The following is a 7,238-nucleotide window of genomic DNA, read 5'->3' on the forward strand; positions in this document are numbered from 1 at the left end:
ACGAGCACCTGAGACGACTCCGAGCCGTGCTACAGGCCTTCAAAGCTGCTGAGCTGACCGTCAAGCCTTTCAAGTGTCGGTTTGCTTATGGTGAGCTGAAATTCTTAGGCCGCGTTGTGAGTGCTCAGGATGTAAGCCCTGATCCCGTCAAGACGTCCGCTGTCGCCGAGTTCCCGAAGCCATTAGACAAGAAGACCGTTCGAAGATTCCTTGGGCTGTGCGCCTATTACAGACGTTTCGTTCGTGACTTTGCGCAAATTTCTGCACCGCTGACGCATCTGACGAAAGACGACGTGCAATTCCAGTGGAAGAGGAGCAAGAGCAAGCGTTCGAAGAACTCAAGCGAAGGCTCCAGTCGCCCCCTATCCTCGGACATTTTGACCAGTCGGCGGAGACTGAGATCCACACGGACGCCAGCAATACCGGTCTCAGTGCGGTACTCGTTCAGCGACAAGAATGGGCAGAGAGAGTGATCGCTTACGCAAGCCGGGCGCTGTCTAAGGCAGAAAAAAATTATTCAACGACCGACAAAGAATGTCTTGCTGTCGTCTGGGCGATAACAATGTTCCGCCCGTACTTGTACCGGGATCCCGTTTCGCGTGGTCGCAGACCACCACGCCCTCAGCCGGCTCGCAAACCTCAAGGATCCGTCCGGACGCCTCGCTCGCTGGAGCCTTCGACTGCAGGAATTCGAAGTAACCATTGTGCATAAGTCCGGCCGCAAGCATAATGACGCTGACTGTTTGTCTAGGGCTCTAGTGGAACCTCCAATCTCCGGCGCGGACGACGATGACGACGCCCGTTTTCTAGGCGCAGTTAACGCTATCGACATGAGGGCACTGCAGCGCGACGACTCGGAACTTAGCTCCGTGATCAACAACCTCGAAGGTTGGGGAGGTTCTGTCCCACGGGTATTTTCTCGATCCTAACGAGCTTTGTCCTACGGCGAGGCGTGCTCTTCAGAAAGAATTTCGGAACCAGCGAAACCCCCTGGCTGCTGGCTGTCCCCGCCAGCCTCCGAGAAGAAATTTTTCAAGCGTGCCACGACGACCCAACGGCCGGACATATTGGCTACAGCAGGACCTTTGCCCGGATTCGTGACAAGTACTACTAGCCAAAGCTTCCGAAGACCGTCCATCTCTACACGCGATCGTTCCATGAGTGCCAGCGACGCAAGAAACCACCGTCAAAGCCAGCAGGTCTCCTTAAGCCGATTACCCCGCCAACCAAGCCCTTCCAGCAAATTGGAATGGATTTGCTGGGTCTTTTTCCACCGTCGACGATTGGGAACCGCTGGATAATCGTCGCCACCGATTATCTTACTCCTTACGCCGAGACAAAAGCCCTTCCTTCGGGGACTGCTGTCGAAGTCGCCAAGTTCTTCATCGAGTCCATCGTCCTCCGGCATGGCGCCCCCGAAGTACTGATCAGAGACCGAGGGTGATCATTCATGGCACAGTTGACATAAGAGATCCTGCGTCTAAGCCACACGGAACACCGTCGAACAACGGCATACCATCCGCAGACCAACGGGTTGACGGAGCGGCTCAACAAAACAATCGCCGACATGGTCTCTATGTACGTCGGCGTGGAGCACAAGACCTGGGACGAAGTGCTGCCCTACGTCACGTTCGCCTACAACACAGCAGTGAAAGAGACCACAGGAGTGACGCCCTTCCAGCCGGTGTATGGCCGGGCGGTGACGACTATGCTAGACTCTATGTTGCCGCACGAGTCAGTCTACGACGGGAGCGATGACGCCCAGGTGGTTGCTCAACGGGCAGAAGAGGTCCGCCAGCTAGCCAGACTACGAATTCAAGACCAGCAACATGTCGACGCTCGTCGGTATAATCTTCGTCGCCGCGACGTCCACTTCCAGCCCGGAGACAGAGTTTGGGTGTGGACGCCGATTCGTCGTCGCGGTCTCAGCGAAAAACTCCTGAAGCGCTACTTTGGGCCCTACAAGATCATCCGACGCCTCGGCGATCTGATCTACGAAGTTCTAGCCGACGGAACGCGCCCATCTGCAAGACCGCAGCCGCGACCCAAGGTAGTGCATGTCGTGCGGCTGAAGCCGTTTTACGAACGATAGGACTCTCCACTCTCGTCGACGAGTGAACTGTGGACTGTGAACTCCGGCTAACAATTCTGCTGTCCTTTTGTTTTTTTGTTTTCCGTTTTTGTGCTGCATCGAGACGGTGCACTTTTAAAGGGGGGGGGGGATAATGCCGCGCACAGGGCTGAGAAAGCGACGCTCGGTCACGGACCTCCAGAAAGTTCTCATTTATTCATGTACCGTACGTAACTTCTATCATTTATTCCTGCTTTAGTTTTCTAGAAAGTGCGTGTTCATTCTCGCACCCATCACGCGACGCTCGAGCCGCTTTCGCCGAATCTTCGAGATAGCGACGCACTCTAGATAAGAGGCCGCCCGTGACCTTCTTGAGTCAGTTTTTCGCCTCAGCGTTCGATCGTGCTGCTTCGCCGCCTTCGACGCCCGCGACGCTCTGTTATTATCATTCTTTTTCCTTTTATTTTCGGGCACAAGTTCGCACCATTAAACGTTCAGTTTACTTGGTGATTCACCGCCTCGTCACTTGTCATCCGTGACAATATTCACTGTTTTTATGGCAGGTTACTAATAATTCTTTAGGCAGTGACCACATGCCGATTGTTTTAAGACGAAATAACCCAGGTGTGACCCTCCCCAGCCGAACTCCCCGTTGTAAATTTGAGAAGACAAACTGGTCAGATTTCAGCGAATTCTCACTGCTTGCATGCACATCCCTTGACAAGCTTTCAATTGATGAAGTGAACGAATACTTAATGAATCGTATCCTTCAGGTATCCATAATGGCAATCCACATGACCTCGGGACGCCTGCCACGCCGTCCCAAGCCTTGGTGGAATGAACAATGCTCAGAATCACGAAAAAAAAAACAAGACTAGGAGCATATTTCGACGATATCCGACATCAAGCAATCATCTTCACTTTAACCAAATGAAGGTCATTGCGAGGTACATTCGCCGGCAATCAAAAATAACAAGTTTTCAAGCGTATGCGACATCAATAAATAGCCACACACCCCCGAAGGGGTCTGGGACCGAATTATCCTGCAACGGAACCTGTCCAGAACGTCTAGAGGAACAAGCCGATATTCTCGATGAACATTTCAAGTTCGTTTTAGGTTCCAGGCACTATTCACCATTATCCCTTCAGATAAAACAGCAGAAAGAAGCCAGGATCATAAAGGCACCTGGTGGTGCACGGGAGCCGTATAATAGATCCTTCACTCTTATTGAACTGAAGATGGTCATTCATAGCGTCAATTCCTCGGCAACTGGTCCTGACGGTGTCCACTACTTCATGTTGAATCATCTTCACCCGTCTACACTTGATCTGGTTTTAGACCCTTTCAACAGAGTATGAGAGGAGGGACGTTTTCCATCAGCAAGGAGAACGGCTATAATTATCCCTCTACTTAAACCAGGAAAGAACTCGGATGCTGCTATCAGTTACAGGCCAATAGCATTGACGAGCTGCTTCTGTAAAACCCTAGAAAAAATCAATAGACGACTGATGCAGCACCTGGAAAAACATTGCACCCTGGATAAATACCAGCGCGGTTTCCGCTCATCCCACTCGACGCAGGATCAATTGGTTCGATTGGAGACAACTGTTCGATTGATTGATTGAAAACACGTTTATTGACCTTATATTGCGCGGAGCGCGCTGCGGAGGTTAGTTAGAAGGAGGATAAGGGATTAGGAAGCGGGGGCCAAAGAAGAGGAGAGGAGGAGGAGGGCAACATCTCATGGCTTCAAGGCCTTCGTCGACGAGGGAGGGGGAGGCCGTATCCTCTTGGCTGTAGCCGGAAGGAGCCGGTCCCCCACTGGAGGCGCAGTTGGGTCTTTTATGAAGGCGAGTAGTGCCTCCCAGAGCTCCAAAGCATGCTTGGGGGATATGGTGGTGTCTGGACTTGCCAAGGCGTTCAGGGATGCGGGTACTGGGGCGTTTGTGATGAGGTCCAAAGCCTGTTGTCGTGGAATATCATACAAAGGGCAAGACCACATGAGATGAACCAGGTCTGCCTTAGAATTGCAGTTCTTCCAGATGCCAGAGGCTGTGGAAGGTCCCGCCCCGTCGTTCCCGCGAAACCGCTGTAAGAGATGTGGTGTCAGTAGGGTCCCTGTCTGAATTTGCCGAATCATGACGGCTTCCCTACGAGAGAAATGTTGGGAGGGAATCTTAGGGATGGATAGCGGGTTAGCGGCCATGGAGAGGTAGGTGGCTCGCTGGGCTTTCGTAGAGCACAAGTCGTGCCAAGGGTTGGCAATTTCCTGTGAGGGGTTGGCTAGAGATGAGGAAGAGGAGGGTCCCTTGGCCAGCGCGGAGAGGAGGTGTGCGCGCGCTAGCCTGTGGGCTTTCTCATTACCGGGTATGCCACAGTGGGCAGGGACCCATCGTATGATGAATTGATGGCCGGACGCTCTCAGAGATGAGACGGCCACCTTGAGCTCGTGTAAGGTAGGTCCGGTATATTTGGTGTCCGAGCATATGTGGTGTGCCGCTTGCGAGTCAGTATAAATGATGTGCGTGACTGGTGCGTCTTCCTTTGCCGTAAGAAGTGCGTCGCGCGCATACTGCGTGATGGCTTGAAGCTCCGCTTGGGTGCTGAGCGGGGGCGTAGCCGTTGTGTGCAGGTATCGTGCCTGTGCTTCTGTGTTACAATTGTACCACGCCGTGGCGTAGACAGCGCATTTGTGATCAGCTGGCAGGGATGCATCGACGTCGATCACGTGGGTGCAATCGTCAAGCAAGCGAATGTACTTTAAGTGCCGTCTCTTGAGAGGGAGGCGCCTGCCGGTGCTCTGTATCCGCTGAGGTAGAGGAGTCCCGTCGGTGAGGACAATGTGTTCCCACGGCGGGGTCTGTTGTGGGAGTTCGGGCAGATCGTGCACGGCGTAGCCTAGTTTTGCAAGGATAGACCGGCCGGCTGGTGTTGTGCGAAGCCGTGCCTCCTGGATGTTGTAGTGCGTGGATACGAGTTCGCTGAGATCGTTAATGCCCCCGCAACTCTTGAGCGCGTCTAGGCGTGTGTACCTGGGAAGGCCAGTAATGAGTCTTCGGGCCTCGTTGATAAGTCTTTCTAGAGCTAGCATCTGAGTCCGATTGACTGGATGATAGGGAAGGCCATACAGGAGCCGTGAGACGACAAATGCCTGCACGAATTACCTCATCTCGCGTTCGCGGACACCACGGGTGCGTGTTGAGATTCGTCGAAGGACGTGTAGGATCTTTTTTACTGATCCAGTCGTTTTCTGGAACCATGTGTTGGCTGTGCAATTTTCGTCCAGGTACATGCCCAGGATGCGAATGGTAGATTTCCTGGTGATGGGTTGGTCTCCGATAGAGAGGTTGTACATGTTCTTCTCGGCTCTCTTGGAGGGAGTACTACGGCCGCCGTGTATGACTAAGTATTCAGTCTTCTCTGGGGATGTTCTGAGGCCAATTTCGGTTGCAAAACTGTAGATAATGTTTAGGGCATTTTGGAGTATGTCTTCCTGCTGGCCGATGGACCCGTCTGTTGCCCAAAGCGTGATGTCATCGGCATATATTGTATGACCTAGTCCAGGCACTGCATCAAGACGGTGTGGGAGGGTGTGCATCGCCAAGTTGAAGAGAGTCGGTGAGATAACTGACCCCTGCGGTACCCCTACTTTGTTGGCTCGCCTGGTACTAGTGGCTTGGTCTACCTGCACTTGAAAACAGCGACCTTCCCAAAACGCGGCAATGAAGTTATATAGTCGTCCTTTTAGGCCGGCAGTTCTGGTTTGGGACATGATTGTGTTGTGCGGGACCCCGTCAAATGCCTTTTTAATGTCAACCCCAACGACAGCTCTCGGTTGTGTAGAGTACGGGTCGAGGACTGCCTCCTTAAGTTGAAGAAGCGCGTCCTGTGTGGACAACCCGGCTCTAAAACCTATTTGCGTTGGGGCGAGAATGCCATTATTTTCCAAGTACCATGTAAGGCGCGTATTGACCATCCTCTAAATCGTTTCACATAGGCAGGATGTCAGTGATATAGGTCGCAGGTTGGCCAGGTTATGTGGCGGTTTCCCCGGTTTGGGAATTGGTTTCACCAGAGAGAAACGCCATGTGGGTGGAAGCTTTCCTTCTTCCCAGATCCTGTTGATTTCCTCCAACAGAGCTTTTTTGTAGGTATCTGGCAGGTTTCGCAGTTGTGTCGTGGTGACTTGATCTGCCCCAGGTGCACTGTGTGTGTTGGCAGTGTTAAGAGCGTGATTAAGCTCAAAAAGGGTGAATGGTTGATTGTAGGATTCAAAGTCCTCCACGGGGTCGTCCCTTTCATAGGTGGTAGCGATGGGTTGAGAAATGCTGGGAAAGAATTCAGAAGCGGCGCGTTCGGCTAGCCCCTGTGGGGTTATCGCTTCTTTAAGGGCCACCCGTCTGGCCCCATTGTAGGTCTTGGTTTGTCCAAGAAGGGACCGTAATATACTCCAAACTCGGGGTGGAGACGTATTCCCGTTAAAGCCTTCACAGAGGGTCATCCATCTCTCAGATGCAAGGGCGGTGGTGTAGTCCTCTATTGTCTGTTGCGTGATCCTCAACTTCCGGTTGATAGAGCGTCTGCGTCCAGATTTGCGGTACTTGGCCAATAGGCGCAACCTGCGATTCCAGAGCGTTAGAAGGCGTTTGTCTGGGTCCGGATGATCATAGGGGACTTGTATTCGACGGGTGGCTTGTTGCTTGGCGTTTAATATTTGACCAGTTAGGTGTGCGATATCGCCGCTGGGAGATGTCTCCTCCAGCAGCTTTCGGTATTTGTCCCAGTGCGTCAAAAACGATGGTCTCGCGGCTGTGCGTGCACCTACCGCGCATCCCAGAGTGCGGCGGATTTTTATCTTGATCACTATAGGGAAATGATCGCTTCCCATTAGGTCTTCGTGAAGGTGCCAGGTGACGCTGCGCGGGTGTGATGCCCAACTCAGATCAGGGGTCGTGTCCGCCTGGCGAATAGACTGTCCAATTCGTGTGGGGTCATCGGGGGTGTTGATCAAACTAAGGTGGTAGTTTTGGGCATCAGCCATTACTTTGCGCCCCCTGGGACTGCATTTGTCGTAACCCCATGCTGTGTGCCTTGCGTTGAAGTCTCCACATAGGATTACCTGGTCGCGAGGATAGAGCCTATGGAAATGCTGTATAAAACCGAGGT

General features: G+C 52.7%; 1 pseudogene; it reads right to left on the reverse strand.

The window, feature by feature from the left end:
* Positions 1-3,813: 3,813 nt before the first annotated feature.
* Positions 3,814-5,844, reverse strand: LOC115314412 (annotated as a pseudogene).
* Between the last annotated feature and the right edge of the window lie 1,394 nt (positions 5,845-7,238).

This window comes from Ixodes scapularis, unplaced genomic scaffold (genome assembly GCF_016920785.2).
Source record: "Ixodes scapularis isolate PalLabHiFi unplaced genomic scaffold, ASM1692078v2 PGA_scaffold12__126_contigs__length_90152505, whole genome shotgun sequence".
Taxonomy (NCBI): Eukaryota; Metazoa; Arthropoda; class Arachnida; order Ixodida; family Ixodidae; genus Ixodes; species Ixodes scapularis.